Genomic DNA, 17,984 nt, shown 5'->3' with positions numbered 1-17,984 from the left:
TGATTGTGTAAATAACTCGCTTCTATTTTCCCTAATAATTTTAGAAACTATGGGGAAGAATTACTAAAGCTGGTGCACTAAGAATCTGGTGAATCTGTGCATGGTAGCCAATCCGCTTCTAACTTCAGCTTGTTCAATTAAGCCTTGGAAATAAAACCTGGAAACTGCAAGCTCCAATTTAAGTAAATTTCCCCCTATATGCTTTAAAACTCCTCTATTTTCATTACTGCAATTCAAGTGTGCTTTTTGCTTGCTTGTTCACTTAGCAGTATGTCATATCTTAGATCAACTGCAATCTCTAAGGCCTTGTTAACCCACTCCAGTTCCTTGTGATTGGCCACATCCTTTTGGCACAGTACTGAAGAGTATCAGTGTCTCTTGCAGACAAGCCACTTACCAGATGCCGGAGGTTAGTTTAAGAAAGAACGTGCCACAGATTAATGTCAATGAGTTCAGTAAAATCTACTTTACATAGTAAAAAAGTGAGGCTATGAAGCATTTTGTGTAACTGACAGCAGACTAATTGTAAAAAGCGATCAAATATTAACAATAATTAAGATTTATTTTGATCATTAAAGCACTTTCATGTAGTAAATTCAGAGAGCCTGCTAGGTGGGCTTCCTGAAAGGGTTTGGAGGCCTTCAGTATGTAATTAAATGTCTTGGCATTGAGACTGAAGGACATTGGCAGATGTCCAGATAGAATTTTCCCCACTCGAACCATTTAATTGAAACCATAGGGAAGAAGAAAGGTTGTTGGCAAAGGAAAAAAAAGAACCCACAGGCAGGTTTTACTCTATTGGATATGAGCACACAAGGCAACAAAGCTGATAAAACAGGATTAGCAAAGCAGTTTAGTTGGATGTCACACACTGGGTAACATTCTCTACGGAGATGGAGTTTGGAAGGATTAGCTTGCCGGGCATGAAGATGTAACAGACAGTAAAGTGCTATTAACCCTTCTAATGCTGCAGAAATAATGTGTAATGATGTTTGATCTACAGAGACCACATGCTATCAGACTGGCAGCAGTGCCACGTCATAGAGACAAAATAAAAGTGGGTACAGCACAGGGCAAAAACCAAAACTGCCCATATATTGTCATTGAATTTGCTTCTTGCATACAAACAGAAACTGTTTTATGTGAGTTGTATCAGGTGGTCACTATGATCTAAAAGCTTTGAACATTCTTTGCTATGTAATAAAAATGTAAAAAGAAACATTTAAGCACGTCTCCACTTTTTAAAGACCCCTCCTGCCCACGCCCCTCTTTGCACCTCATCTCATTATTCACACCTTAAAGTCATCAGTCTTCCTGCAAGATATGTAATATCATGGGATTCTTGGTCTTGTGCTTTGGCATTGGAGGTAGGCAGTCTTCAGTATTGCTTGGTATATACAGTAGCTTTGGACCAGGCCAACGTGATGAAGCACCCGCCCAGGGGGATTGTCTACAACAGTTTGAGTTCACAGAAATTGGGTTGAATGATACTGTTTCAATGGGAAAATAGATGACAATACATCCTGACACAACTTTAAACCCTGCCCTACTAGATCAAAAACTAAAAAGAAATTCTATTATATATAGCTTTATATGAGACTGCTCAATTTCAAGTTATCTGCCAATGAATGAAAAGCTTGGACACTCAGCCAAGCCAAAAAAGCAACAATTGACTGTTTTGGGTCCCTTCCATTATTGTCACACCCTTATCAGCTTTGGTACTTCTGTAGTGCACTGCTTTGCTAAAAAGGGTCATATGAATCATTTGAAGCTGTTGTTAGGCGTTGGTAGCCCAACAGAACAGGAATAAATAGACAATCGTCCCACTTTGTTTATTTGAGGGGAGTTAGAATAAATAGTGGGGATAAAGACCCCCCAATGGGCACATAAGGAGCAATACAAATACATTTTATAACTAGACTGAGGAAAGTGTTACATTGTTGTTTGTATTGCCACAGCAAAGGATTTTTGTCACTTTCTATGTAGGTAACAAGTATCAGGCAGTAGAAGAAAAGTAGAAAAATTAATAAATCTCATTTATGGAGACAAAAAAGAAAAAAAAAGAAAAGAAAACTTTTGGCTGGAGCCAAAATGAATTTTTGAGTACAGGCTCTTGCAATGCATACCTGAGCTTACCTCCATGGCTATCTGGGCTATCTGAGATGGCTTTGGCCTTGCAGCAAGATTATAGGTTCATATCCAACTTGTATGTACTGTACACATTATGGCTCTGTATGAAAGTAATAGCAAATCACAATGCTTCCTATTTTTACATTTGAAAAGTGAAAACCTTAACTGAAGGTTAAGATGTACATGGTGGAGGTTTAGTAGTATTAGTATAAATAGTATATAGTATAGTAGTAATAGTAGGAGTAGTAGTATAAATAGTAGTTTTTTCTGATTATTTGTGTTATGTGAAGTTTTCGAATAAAATAATTTTTTACCTTTAATACCGTTTTTTTCCTCTCTGAAGAATTCTTTCGGGAATTTCTTTTTGTTCCTGCCCCTTTTTTTGTATGCTTAACTAATTCAGAGGAATACACCCCTATGGTTGATTATCTTGATATCCCTGGGGTGACAGTATGCCTCGCCTTAGTGGGGATTTATAAAATCAAAATCCCCCTCTAGTCTGGTTTACATGGATATAGTCAGAGTGTCATTTTCTTGTTTGTTTTGTTGATTATTTGCCCCCCACTTTTGTCCCTGTCCCCCCCCCCATGTGCCCCCCTAAATATGAAAGCTGGAGACGCGACTGTCTCTCACCGCCCCCCCCTTCATCGCCGCATTTCTGCATCTAAAAGACTGCCATTACTGGGCAGGCCTCACTCTAGGACCACAGGGACACTGCCACTGGAAACTGGCAGTGACAATCTGCATCTGATAACAGGTGACATAACAAGTGACAAGCCCCATCTGAAGGCAGGTGATGGTGGCAAGTGACACACTTGGGGCTCCCACTGATTCTGCATTATGATGAATTGAACTATTTCATTTTATATTACAACGTAATAAGAGAAATAATGCACTTCAATCATCCTGACGCCATATTAACCATGATGCCGTGATGATTGAAGCGCCAACACCAGCCATTTCCCCTACAAATTGCCTGCAAAAATTTTGGCAGTGCCCCTCCCGAGATTAGACTCTGGATCCGCCCCTGGCTGGATTTGAACTTAAACCTTACCTGGGCTGTAAAGTATGCTCACAAACATGAAAGTAATACATAGGGCTGCACTGCAGTGAAGGGAGGTTATAATAAAAAAAACACACAGATGAAACGGACGATTTATACTTAAAAAAACTGTACCCCTAATGCTGCCTGTCCTGCTGCTTTATTGTTTAAAACATTTACTTTCATTAGCCCTGCACAGAGATTTAAGCATCAAATTTCTGGGTCTGAAACGTACAGTCCTGCCGCGAGTGCTGGATTGACTAATTAATGCAAGGTGCTCTGTGATTGGAGGAGGCGAGATTGTGACATTCATTCGCTCCTCCTCCAATCACAGACCACCTTGCATTCATTGAAAAGAATGCAAGATGTTTTATGAATGGCTGACATGCCCAGCGATCTTAGGACTCCTGATGGGACTGTACGTTTCACCCCCGAAAGTTCAGCGCTTACAGCTCTATGTTGGGTTAAAAAAATAAAAGTTTTGAACAACAAAACAACAGCCAGACACGGGACAGACTGCATTAGGGGACAGTCCAAGTAAACCTAGGTTTTCAGCTTTAATCATAAGACTTTGGTAGCCTAATGATTAAGCACCTTTCAGTGCAACACACATCAAACACATCAAGGCATCGGCAGTGATTCGTTGTATGTGTGCCTTCAATAAAATAAAGTAAATAAAGCCTATAATTACTCCAATACAGTCCTCTGGACTACATATTTGTTTGTGGGCATACTTTGAAGCCCAGACATGCTCTTTGGTTGGTTGTATTTGTTTTTTTGGATAATAACATTTCAATGCAATAATAAAGCGGAACTTAACTGTATTTGAGCAGAACAAACCAAAAAATGCAGTTTAATGCATTTTTAATATTTAAAGTGATTCTAAAGGAAAGATTAAAAAAAAATAATAATAATAACAAACCTGTTACACTTGTATACTATACAAAGCAATGGTTTTGCACAGAGCAGCCCCAATCCTCCTTTTTTTTTGGGTCCCCCGCCAGCGGTTCTGGCTCCACCCCCCCCGCCGAGTGCTCCCAATAGCAAGCATCTGTCCATACACACACAGAGTGCGGCTCCCCCCCCCCCATGCTTTCCTCATTGGCTCACTGGCTGTGATTGACAGCGGCAGGAGACAATGGCTCTTACTGCTGTGTGAGCCAATGAGGAGAAAGAGACCCGGGAGAACCGCTACTCTCGGGATGGGGTTCAGGTAAGTATAAAGGGGGTGGAGGGGGGACAGCTGCACCCAGAAGGTTTTTTATCCCAATGCATAGAATGCATTAAGGTATAAAGCCTTGAGCCTCTCGAACTATTTTAAAGCAAACTTACCCTTCCATCCACATCTCCATGCTTTATTTAGTTGAGACAATGGCTTTTAAAAACACGAGAATGGCCAGATAATTCATGTAGCATTTACTTCCTGGAATCCATTTGCCTTTAGCTCAGGCATGCAGACAGGTGGGAGTGCTTAGTGGAAGAACTCCTCCTCCAGATGAAAGAAAAAAAAATGCCCCTGAAGATTCCTGGGATGTATGACATTATTTTGGTCTAGACCAGAAATCAACTGAAGAAATGTAAAAAAAAATAAAAACGAGTAAATATAATATACCTTTCTATCTATTTACTAATGCTAACAGCATAAGGATTAACTGTTTCCCGACCAGCCGCCGCAGTTATACTGCGGCAGGATGATTCCCCTGCGCGAGCCATCGTAGCTGTACGTCGACTCTTTAAGATGCTTTAGCAGGGGCCCGCAGCATGTCCCCAGAGCAGATGTGAGTGCCCGGCAGGCGCAATGACTGCCGAGCACCGGCGATCGCTCGTGACAGAGCAAGAACCAGGATCTGTGTGTGTAAACACACAAATCTCGGTTCTCTCACTACTAAGTAGGAACACTGATCGGTCTCCTCCCCTAGTCAGTCCCATCCCCCCTCCCCACAGTTAGAACACACTTAGGGAACACAGTTAACCCCTTGATCGCCCCTAGTGTTAACCCATTCCCTGACAATGACATTTATACAGTAATCAATGGCTATTTTTAGCTCTGATCGCTGTATATATGTCACTGTCCCAAAAAAGTGTCAAAAGTGCCCGATCTGTCCACCGCAATGTTGCAGTCACAATAAAAACTGCTGATCACCGCCATTACTAGTAAAAAAAAAAAACTAATAATAAAAATGCCATAAATCTATCCCCTATTTTGTAGACGCTATAACTTTTGCGCAAACCAATCAATATCTGCTTATTGCGATTTTTTTAATCAAAAATTTGTAGAAAACATATCGACCTAATTTGAGGAAAAAAACTGTTTTTTATTATAGAAAAAAGTACAAAATATTGTGATTTTTTTTTTTTTCAAAATTGTCGCTCTTTTTTTGTTTATAGAGCAAAAAATAAAAACCGCAGAGGTGATCAAATACCACCAAAAGAAAGTTCTATTTGTGGGAAAAAAAGGGCGTCAATTTTGTTTGGGTTCAACGTCGCATGAGCGCACAGTTGTCAGTTAAACAACGCAGTGCCGTATCACAAAAAATGGCCTGGTCAGGAAGGGGGTAAATTCTTCTGGGGCTGAAGTGGCTAAAAATAGTTCATGTTGATTGAGAGAGGAAAGTTCCGCTTAAAGACTTAGAGCTAAAATTGCTCATTGGTGGCTTGTGATTGATTATGTCTTAGGTTACTATTCTCATAACAAAGTTCTGTAACTAATAAGAATGCACAACCCCCTTATCCCTTATCTTATTCCAGTCCTTTAATGGCACCGCTTGAGTTTTTAAATGGCTAATTTAACTTTAGGTTTAATAGCCTACTAGTCACAGAAATAGCTAATAACAGACTGGGAAAGGGATGTTAAAAACGGAACTGTTACTTTTAGCTGTACTCAACATAATTAGTGTACAGATGGTTGTTGCAGCAATCAATTGCTCTGTGACCTTATGTCATAAATGCATCTGAAGTGATATGTCCAGAGATGCAGCTAAAGAAACATCTACATTTATTAGCAAATATGCAGTTTTCCTGCCGTGTGATATTTTCAAGTGACCCGCAGCTTTCTCATTTTCAAATCTCATCTGTAGTGTTGTGAAAATGAATTTGCCCATTTTCCAGAACTCTCTGTCTATGCAGCTTTGTGACATTGAATCCAACTAGATCTTTTTCAGTGCTGTCAATGTCATTCAATTTTTACCAATGAATAGTTTTTGCTGCATTCTTTGCAGTAGGAGAGCAGAGGATATGCTGTTCTTCAGTACCTGATACCCAAAAAAGTTATGTATCTGATTGTGCTTCTTCGTCTTCCCGGTTGTGATCAAAAGCCCAACTAATACAGAAGCAGAGCTGGCAGTGTTTCAATGCATAAATGGAGCTGGGAGTTTATTAACTGTATTGATGGAATTTTCTTGAGGTTCAGACTATGTATGACAACTATTAGGCTGGGTTCACACTATTATGAATTGGATGCAAGTTTCTCCACATCCAATTTGCATGTCAGTAAAATACTTGTATATAGATGCGTTTAAATGCAAAAAAAGACACATATGCGAACATAATGATAATGTATTTTTCCTTTTTGCTTAGACTTAATTTACACACTTTACAAATGTGTATACATGCGTTTATATGCACAAGTCTGAAAGAGCACATTTTTTTTGCATGTCAGGAGACTGTGTTTTCTGCATAATAATCAGTAAAATACTTTTATATATATATATATGAATTGAATGCAAGTTTCTCCACATCCAATTTGCATGTCAGTAAAATACTTGTATATAGATGCGTTTAAATGCAAAAAAAGACACATATGCGAACATAATGATAATGTATTTTTCCTTTTTGCTTAGACTTAATTTACACACTTTACAAATGTGTATACATGCGTTTATATGCACAAGTCTGAAAGAGCACATTTTTTTTGCATGTCAGGAGACTGTGTTTTCTGCATAATAATCAGTAAAATACTTTTATATATATATATATATATATATGAATTGGATGCAAGTTTCTCCACATCCAATTTGCATGTCAGTAAAATACTTGTATATAGATGCGTTTAAATGCAAAAAGACCCATATGCGAACATAATGTATTTTTCCTTTTCGTTTCGACTTAATTTACACACTTTACAAATGCGTATACATGCGTTTATATGCACAAGTCTGTAGAGCGCATGTTCTTAGATGCAGACATTTGGATTCTGTGTTACGGATCTGTATGCAGTGCATGTTTATGCACTTGTTTGAATGGCTAATTGAAAACAATACAGCTGTGTTCAGATCCATAATTAAAAAACACCAGTGTCTGCGTTTTTTTTACAGCTGCATGAATGAAGCCTTACAGCATAAAGTTTTACTAAACCCACAACAGTAAAATCTGTATATGCAGTAAAGCATGCTTTTTATACTCATTGTGGAACTTAAGGGGTTAATCTTCTGCATTGTGTAAAAAGGCTCTTTCACTCTGTATGGACAGATCCTCCCCCTCCTGCAGGATCTCTCTTGCCAAGTCCAGATAAGACACAGTGAGGGTAGTACTACTGCGCATGCTCAGTTTGGTCTCTATTGCTGGAGAGATCATTTCCTTGTTCTCAGAGCTAGCCATGTCACATGATATTGACATCACACATTTGGGTGTGTAGACAGATCCTAAATGACAGCCCAGTCCCTCCCTCCTCCTCCGTGCCCAGTAACTAAAAAAGAACAGTGAGTGGGATGTCACATCTTGATTGATGGATGATCCACCTCCCATAAAAGCATGAGGAATGTAGTGGAAATCTCCTCCTACCTGAACACTCAGCACTCGGGCAAACCCTGCAGTTTATCGCGTGACTGTGGTATACAGAACAGCCAAAAAAGTATATAGTAGCAGTATTTTAAGGTAAAAAGAAGATTTATAAGCTGTGGGCACTGTGGGGGGGGGGGGGGGACTATTTTCATATTACTGGGTTTAGTAACACTTTCAGAAGGGTTAATCCCAGATCGAAATGTTGCATAATGAAGTTATGATGTGACTTTCAAAGAGTCAATCTTTTGCATAAACATGTTTTGTATCAGGGGCCTTCCTTTAATTCAGCACATTGGCCAAGGGGATATTGATTGATTTGAATGATTTTTTTTAAACCCTCCATGCATGTTATCAGGATCTCCACACTAGTGTATCTGTTAGATATAATGTATACTTGTCAGTGCTGTAAACTGTATATTTTGGTAGTGGGTTATATTAGAATATTTTATGTCTTTATTTAGTCATGCATGTAGCAAAGGGTAAAATGCATTAACCTTCATAACCAATCTGGCATTCCATTTAGCTGGACTGACTGCATTGTAGAGCTCAATTTTGATTGGTTGCCAGCAATTCCTGAGCCCATTTCTCTTTATACCATGTTTTTAAATAAAGGTCATTGTATATTAGCAACCTTTAAAGGATAGTGTTTCATGAAACAGAACTGAATAAATGTTGGTTATATATTTTCCTTCATAGCATGCAAGGTTAAGTTTAGTATTGGCAAGGGGCAGTTATAATCTTAAATCATCTAAAAAATGTGATCAAATTTTCACAGACCCAGAAGTGATCAAGTATTTATATGCCATTCACAATAGGCTATAACATTTTATTCAACTGAATTCTCAAAGGCCGCATTCTCGCTAAATTGGAACCAATGGATCAAAAAGCTTACAAATGAAATGTACCTTTTCTGGATGTGCAGGCAAACATTCTCCCTTACTGAAATGGTTTTCAGCTCTTAGTCTACAGTCTGTATGATAATGGTATAATTTGCCTTAATTAGTGTTTTAAAGTACAGTAAAATCTTGGTTTGAGAGTAATTTGGTTTGAGAGCGTTTTGCAAGACAAGCAAATTTTTTTAAATAAATTTTGATTTGATATACAAGCGATGTCTTCATATACAAGTAGCGTCATGTCACAACTAAGTATAAAATAGAAGAGAGGCGCCTCTAAGTGTAGCAATACAGATACATTTAATGAAGGTACAACATTTAGCAAAATATTGCTAAGCTTATAGGCGCCACTCTTCTTATTAATTCTCTGTACCTCCTGCTGGATTTTGCTTCTAATCACCTTGTGGAGGCTTCCATTTGTGGATGGACATTTTATGGTTGCACAACCTGGTCACATTGCTATAATCTTTTTATATGGACTATAAACTGAAGGACCTATGAATAAATGGTTGTGGAACTAATCATTTGCGTTTCCATTATTTCTTATGGGGAAATTTGTTTTGAGATACAAGTGCTTTGGATTACAAGCATGTTTCTGGAACGAATTACGCTAGCAATTCAAGCTTTTACTGTATGTATCTTTTTTTATAAAGTATCATGTAGACCAGGATACCAGAGCCCATGAAAACCCTGCTTGTGACTGCTTTCAAATTCTCTACACTTTGCGATCTATAAATATGCTTTTTTTTCCCAGCTGAATCATTTTTAGGGGTTTTGCCTGCAGACTCAATCTGATTCTTTTTAAAATTCAAAGTATTTTAGAGTCATATAGGTCAACCAATACAGGTCTGGAAAACCAGAGTGAAGTGTAGATTTCCAATCTGTATGCTTTTTTCAAGTTGGTGATAAAAAAAGCACAGAAAACAGCAGTTTTCCATGATACCAAGGAAACCCCTATGTATTGGAAGGTCAACTATGGCAGTTTCCACATACCCTAAGTATAAGTTTATAATAACAGCTTTTAAATCTGTGTTAGCACTAACAGTGCCCGGTGCCCAGTGCTGAATTGTGGTCCCTTTTCACATTGTCTATGCCATGTTGAGCAGTGGCATCTCCAGCTTTCATATTTAGGGGGGGGGACATGGGGAGACAGGGACAAAAGTAGGGGGGCAACTATAAAATGCAATTATATATCTCCTGGGGCCCTTTACTACGACCCCACAACGGGCCCTTTCACATGTTCTGCAGTGAGCTCCCTTCCTACTGTATTGGGGCCCCCCAGGGTGGTTGAAAACAAGCGATATATGTCACCAGCATACCAAGAAAATATAAGGGTCCAAAGCAGTGGGAGAACTATCAGGGTTGCAAAGGTTGTCTTGCCACCAGGCCCTGGTATTCTGCCACTGTGGGGTTCCCCAGCCTCCTCTTGCTGTCCTGCCCCTGCTTTTGACAGCGCTGGTCTGGCATCTCTTGGAATTTACAGGCTGGTTCTCCTGTCCTAAGGACGGGAGAAATCAGTCTGTTTTTTCAGTAACTGAGAGTCCTGGTAGAGTCCTTCCTGCAACTCGTTCTTCTCCCTGCCAGTGAGGATGCAGGGGAAAGAGCAGATCGGGCGGCCGTGGTTGTGTGAGCGCTTGCATTATGCAGTGTCAGCGAGCAGAGGGAGGGGGGAGGAATCACCCGCAGCAGCTGACTGGGGACGCTCTCCCTCTCAATAGAGACTGTGTTACTCCAGTGGCAGCCCAAGTAAGGTGTGGCGCATCCGCTATGAATGCAAACAAAAAGACATTGCCTTTTTGTAAAAAAAAAAAAAAAAAACATTTTTTTTTTAATGGTGGGGGGGGGGGGGTTTAAACACATAGTGGGGCACAGCATAATGTTGGGTGGGTCAGGGCCCCCTCTGCCCCCCCCAGTGACGCCATTGATGTTGAGTGAAAGAAAAGTTTTGCTAAGTAGAGCAGAAGCCACTAGGAAGCTCAGGTTGCTCATGTTGCAAAACTACTAAGTGACCATTGATGGCTTAACTGACTTTGTGGATCTGAAGGAGGGTTTATTTTCTTATAATGCAGCTATGGAAAGATTTACAATATTCTGCCACATGATGGGTGGGGAGGGGCTAAATGCAAGTAGTCTATATCTATACATTTAAATTTAGAAAAAAATAATAATAAAAAAATAAGTCACTGGGTGGTAAAAATACTTTATTTGTCCATGTCACTATTGCTTTCTAAGCTTCATTGGGAGCCTTCCCAGTTTTATATATATATATATATATATATATATATATATATATATATATATATATATATAAAACACACACACTGTATTTATATACAGTATATACTGTTTATACTGACTTAAAAAAATTTGTTTCACCCAAAGCGAATCGCCCTGGTAGAATCTGAAGCTTTAACTATCAGTTAAAGTGGTTGCAAACCCTCACACATACCCAGTGAAGTGAACAGTTTCAAATGATACACAGAGATTAAACAAATCCTCCTGCATACATTTTACTTGTTTATCTGCAGCCTTCTCTCTACACCCCTTCAAAGGGGCCGTATCGTGTTAAAATCTTTCTTCATCTGTCAGCAGCACAGGGGAGGGGGGTGCAGAGGCTGCAGTTAGTGTGTGAGAGCTGATTGGAGGAAAGGCACACACCCCTCCACATATCAGAAGAACTGTGCTATGAATAGACTAGCTCCGTGCTGCACTCGCCCCTCGACACAAATTTATCTCATGTGTTTGGAAAACTTCTCAGAAGTGACTCATGCTGATAACAGAGGAACGAAACACGAGAAAGAGAGGACATTTAGAGCTTTGGAAAGAGATAAGTAAACACTACAGATATATGTGCTTTGCTCAGATTCCATGACTGAGGTTTACAACCACTTTAACTATCAGTTTTTTTTAGTGCCCTCTAGGAGTCTGCTGGTATGATTTCTGAGCTTCGTGTCTCAGGAATACAGTAAAATCTTGGATTGTGAGCATAATTTGTTCCGGAAACATGCTTGTAATCCAAAGCACTTGTATATCAAAGCAAATTTCCCCATAAAAAATAATGGAAACTCAGATGGTTCATTCCACAACCATTTATTCACAGGTATTTCAATTTATAGTCCATATAAAAAGATCATAGCAATGTGATAGGTTACGTAACCATAAACTTTCTATTTACAAATGGCAGCCTCCAAAAGAAGTAAAATTCAACAGGAGCTACAGAGTATAAAAGAGAAGAGAGGCACCTTTAAGTGTAGCAATATGGTTACATTTAATAAAGGTACAACATTTAGCAATTCACATGGTTGATGATTAAAAGTGACACAACTAAGTATGCACTCATCCGGGATAAAGCTGTCCACATAGACCAGGAGTAGGCAACCTTGGTGTGGTGAAACTCCAAGTCCCATGAGACATTGCAAGACCCTGACAATCACAGGCATGACTCCTAGAGGCAGAGGCATGATGGGATTTGTAGTTTCACCACAGCTGGAGGGCCGAGGTTGCCTACCCCTGACATAGACCATCCTCTGCACCGCCGACTCTTACTGCTGTCAATCTGCAATCGTGACCGGCTAGACTATCCTGCAGTAGAGCGATCTGAAAGCGAGGCCTGAAGCGCGCGTGGAGTGCAGTATAGAAGGGATGACATTGATGGCGGTGTGGAGGATGATGAGTTGCTAAATGTTGTACCTTCATTAAATGTAACCATATTGCTACACTTAGAGGTGCCTCTCTTCTCTTTTATACTCAGTTGTGACATGACACTACTTGTATATCAAGTCAAAATTTATGAAAAAAATCTTGCAAAACTCTCTCAAACCAAGTTACCAAGTTTACTGTACATACTTTTTGTGAACAGAGGGGCTCCAAATTTCCTATTTGTATATCATGTATGAAATTATTCCAAATTGGGCATGAGCAGAATCAGGAACTATGCAAGGGAAAGCTCACTACTGAAGCCCACAGAGTAAGCCACGTGTGACATAGCCAATCAGATTCCACCATTAACTGAAATACACCTTTTTGTATGCCAGATCCCAGATATTTTCTGAATCCATGTGCTGCTCACTTTGGGATAGACTTAATAAAGACAAATATACTGTGCACTGTAAGTGCACTTGCTCCAGAACTTACTAAATGAGGTAAAGCTTCACTTTGCAAAGAATACCCAATCACATGCAAGGAAAACAAAATTATAATTACAGTTTTTAAAATAGCAACACTCACTGAGGAGATTGCTTACTTAAATTTCATAGTATGTGCAGAAAATATATAGTCAAATATCACTTACATTGATTAGCAGGCACTTTCATTCCAAGGCTTTACCTCCACTAAAGCAGGTAACCCTTGACACACAGGAATTATGCAAATGGTTACCATGCCAGTTCCAGCACGTCACTATCAGCCTATTACTGTGAAGGGCTTTATCACTGACCAATAGGGAGACTCAGAAGGGAGCGAAGCCACAGCCCATGACCACAGCAATCACAGAGCATTCCAAGATCTCCTAGGGATCCCTAGAAGAAAGAGGGATGATGTGAAGACATCCAAGGATGCCTGCTTCTCAACAGCAGTGTTATTTTTCTAAATATTTTCTGGTCACAAGTTTGCTTTAAGACTCTGACATGTTTGTTTAGAAAAAAAAAAACACATTTTAAACCAACTATATTTATAAACTGAAAGTACCAATAAATTATGGTAATGTAAGGTCGAAAAGTAACTACATACCTCTCCCGTAGCCTGTGTAGCCATATGCTACACTGTTAAGGTGAAATCGCCGCCTGAGGTTTGTCTGACACTTCCGGGAGTGTAAAGCCTCATGCACACGATCGGATTTTCCGCACACAAAGCATCAGACTTTTGTCCGAAGGGAGTGTGCCATGAACTTGTCTTGCATACAAACGGTACAAAATTGTCGGCCAACAAACACGAACGTAGTAACATACTAGACATACTACGAGCCGATAAAGAGGAAGTTCAATTGTCAGTCGCCACCCTTTGGGCTCCTTCTGTTAATTTCGTGTTAGTAGCAGTTTGGTGAGTGTTGATTCATGCTTTTCATTTCGTGCTTTTCATTTTGCGCTTTTTAGTTTGTATCTGAACAGCCGTTCATCAACCAGCCATGTTGCGGAATCGGAGGAGATAACATGTTATTTATTATTGGCCTTGGAGTTATCGCTTTGACCCAAGTCCAGATCAAGAACAGGAGGAGGATGAGGAGTTCTTGGACCAAAAATTGGTTGCTTTATTAATCGTGACCAATTATGTCATATGCCTTTGCTGCTGGAGCTCCAGGAGAATAATCCGGATGATCTTCGGAATTATCTCCGGATGACGAACCCCTGCTTTCACCAACTCTTGGCATTGTTGACCCCCTATATTAATAAGCAGGACACATGCATGAGGCTTTTATTTTTTTTGGTTGAATAATGATTTGATTTGTTATATTTTCTATATTTTTGGATGCATAGAATGCATTTTTTGGTTAAGTTCTATTGGCAGATAGCATGTCTAATTTAGTTTGTTTTCTTTTTTTAATGCACAATAAAAAAAATTGTGGAGAATAATACTTGGCTATGTGTTTTACTTCAAATGACAGTTTGGGAGTAGGCAGTTACATTTTAAAAAATACAATGTAAAATTAACAAGGGACACCAACATAGTTGTATCTTTGATCTTAAAAACTACAGGATAATGGTGTTGTGTTAACTTGCCCAAAAAAAAAAAAAACAAGCATAATAATATTACTCTTGATATCACTAGAAAATAAAAGCCTTTTAAAATACGTTTGGCAGAACTCCATCAGTATCACCAGCAAAGCAGCTTCATTATTATCCCATTAAAGAAGAGAATGTGCACTGCATTTCAAGATTTCATAATTTGCCGCGACACGAATGTTAATTCTCCATTACGAACGATAGTTTACACGACCGACCGCTTTTGGCTTGTCCTTGCTTCCGAACATGCGTGTTTGTACTGTGGACTTTTGTATAACGGACTTGTATACACACGATAGGAAAATCCGACAACAGATCGTTGTCTGCGTAAAATTTATAATCCTGCCATCCAACATTTGTCTGTGGAAAATCCGACAACAAGTGTCCGATGGAGCGTACAAACAGTCAGATTTTAGGCCAACAGTCTGTCAACACACAATTCCCTTCGGAAAATCCGATCGTGTGTATGAGGCTTAAGTCTCCCGGTCCCCTTCCACTTAGTGGTTCTTCCCGACAACTGCTACAGTACTGTATGTGATTACTGGATATTGTAGTGAGGTAGGGAGTAACCACTGAGAAGAGCGGGGGGACCAGCAGAAGGTTTCTCCTCAATAGAGTGGCATGGGAGGAAGGAGAGATATATATTTACATGCTTTTTTATTGTTTATAGTTTAGCAACAGAGTCGCTTTAAAAGACCATAGTTTCCCTTATATATGTTGTAAAGCGCTGCGCTAACTGTTGGCGCTATATAAATCCTGTATAATAAAAATAATAATATATCACTGCATAAATGTCTTCATTTGTTGAGAGATGCAATGACTACAATTTTAACAATATAATTGTCTGGTTTACTCTCTTGTTCATGGACTTTCATTGCTTTTCATACATCATTAACTATAACATACAGGCTAGTTTAAGCATTTGAGTTATGGCTTTTTAACCACTTCATATCCCACGTATGTTTAAATGACGTCCGCAGATGGGATCTCCCATCCCGGGTGGGCGTCATATGACTTCCTCCGCTTCCCGCCGTGATAGGGGGTGCCGCGTCACTGAGGACCTGATGCTTGTGCCCGGCGGCCGCGATGTCCACAATCGCTCAGGACAGAGCAGGAACATGGATCTGTGTGTCTGTAAACACACAGATCCAGGTCCTGTGAGGGGGAGAGGAGACCGATCGTGTGTTCCCAGTATATAGGAACACACGATCAGTCTCTTCCCCCTGTCAGTGTCACCCCCCCTACAGTTAGAACACACTGAGGGAACCCCTTGATCGCCCCCTAGTGTTAACACCTTCCCTGACAGTGGTATTTATACAGTAATCAGTGGCTATCTATAGCTCTGATCGCTGTATAAATGTCAATGTTTTCAAAAAAGTGTCAAAAGTGTCTGATCTGTCTGCCGCAATGTCGCAGTACCGATAAAAATTGCAGATCGCCACCATTAGTAGTAAAAAAAATAATAATAAAAATGGCATAAATCAATAACCTATTTTGTAGGCGCTATAACTTTTGCGCAAACCAATCAATATACGCTTATTGCGGGGGTTTTTTTAACAAAAATATGTAGAAGAATACATATCAGCCTAAACTTAGGAAAAAATGTGTTTTTGTTTTTTAAAATTTGGGATATTTATAATAGCAAAAAGTAAAAAACATAGGGTTTGATTTACTAAAGGCAAATCCACTTTCCACTACAAGTGCACTGAAAGTGCACTTGGAAGTGCACTTGTAAGTGCAGTCGCTGTAGATCGCTGTAGATCTGAGGGGAAGCTCTGAAATGAGGTGAAGCTTTGCTGATTTTATCATCCAATCATGTGCAAGCTATAATGCTATTTTTTAATTTTCCTTGCATGTCCCCCTCGGATCTACAGCGACTTTACTTCCAAGTGCACTGCAAGTGCACTTTCAAGTGCACTTGCAGTGCACTTGTAGTGCAAAGTGGATTTGCCTTTAGTGAATAACCCCCATTGTGTTTTTTTCCAAAATTGTTGCTCTTTTTTTGTTTATAGCGCAAAAAATAAAAACCGCAGAGGTGATCAAATACCAACAAAAGAAAGCTCTATTTGTAGGAAAAAAAAGGACATCAATTTTGTTTGGGTACAATGTCGCACAACTGCGGAGTGCCATATCACATAAAATGGCCCAGTCAGGAAGGGGGTAAATTCTTCCGGGGCTGAAGTGGTTAATGACAGTTTTTCATACATTAATTCATAGTGTAAAAAAGCATTTTAGAACCTGCCTTTTATCGTTGGATAAAAAAGGCAGCCATACATTAGTATGTATTTCCTTATTTGCTAAGGTATTACAGGTAGGACTTTTTTTCTCAGTGAATAGGTGCAGGTGCTCCCTCTTTCTGAATCACCACTGGTCTCCACCCCCTACCCACCTCCAAGCACCATTCCTCGGTTTCATCCCCTGGTTCCTCCTTTACATAATACAGAATCAAGTATCATTTGTGGTAATTCTAGTAATTTGTATGGAATTTAGTAATGACTGTAAAGGCAGTATAAGTGCTCCCCATGGTGTACATTTACAAACCAGTAAAGTTGGGTACACACTATGAGAAAATCAGGCAAACAATCATCCGGTTTTCCTTAATGTTTCACAGCAAGTCGGAACCGAGGATGGAAATAATGTACTGTATGAAAATGCTCATATGACAAAGGCTTTTTTTTTTGTTGTTGTTTATTGTTTCTGATCATGCGCAGTCTTTCATATCTGATTTTTCTCGTATGAACACCATACAAAAACAGTATACATTAAATGAAAATCATGTGTTCTGTTCTTGTATGAGGAAAAAAACTGACCTGATCCCCCCTTCCCCATCCACACATTCAATGTGGATGTGGGATCCTCCCCACTGTGCCACTGTATTCTGACAGCGGGACTTCCCTGCTGTCAGAATACACTGATCAGCACTGCAGCCGGTTGGACATTTTATCCCTATTATGTTTCAGTCTCAGCAACAACAACTATTTGACCATACCCTGTACAGAAAGCACAGGAATCACTTATATGACAATAAAAAGCCCAACTAACATGAAAAAAACCTTTCAGGTGTAAAAAGCAGATACCACCAATGATGGCGGACCACACGATGCGAAAACAGAGCTGTCGATCACTAGGGTAATTATACCTGAGGCAATATCACTTAACATACAATTAATTATGAGCTTCACAGAAAAGAAGATAACAAAGTACCCTAGGAGAGGGGAGGCAAAACAAGGGGCTGGGGGGGAATTCTCAATGTCAAGGTCAGGTTTTCGAAAATCCAGAAAAGAGTATCCCTCACAGAGTTGATAGCAACGCTTGGTATTCTGGAGTTAATGTGTAGTCCATCCAGTAAAACCAAGTTTTGCGGAATTGTTCCTCTTTAATATTTGAGGAGGCGATGACATCTATCATTTTTTATATCGTCTG

At 39.6% G+C, this 17,984-nt stretch overlaps 1 long non-coding RNA gene across 1 annotated transcript in view; it reads left to right on the top strand.

Moving 5' to 3' along the window:
• The window catches only part of LOC141145834 (uncharacterized), a 125,497-nt gene extending 111,155 nt beyond the window's left edge, over positions 1-14,342 (top strand). The window contains exon 4 of the long non-coding RNA XR_012244667.1: positions 13,935-14,342. This is a non-coding gene — a long non-coding RNA (uncharacterized lncRNA). The remainder of the gene's footprint in view (positions 1-13,934) is intronic.
• The last annotated feature ends 3,642 nt before the right edge of the window (positions 14,343-17,984 follow it).

The sequence above is a fragment of the Aquarana catesbeiana genome, linkage group LG05, assembly GCF_042186555.1.
Source record: "Aquarana catesbeiana isolate 2022-GZ linkage group LG05, ASM4218655v1, whole genome shotgun sequence".
NCBI classification, from domain to species: Eukaryota; Metazoa; Chordata; class Amphibia; order Anura; family Ranidae; genus Aquarana; species Aquarana catesbeiana.
The sequence above is the reverse complement of the archived record's forward strand: the minus strand, read 5'-3'. Positions and strand labels throughout refer to the sequence as shown.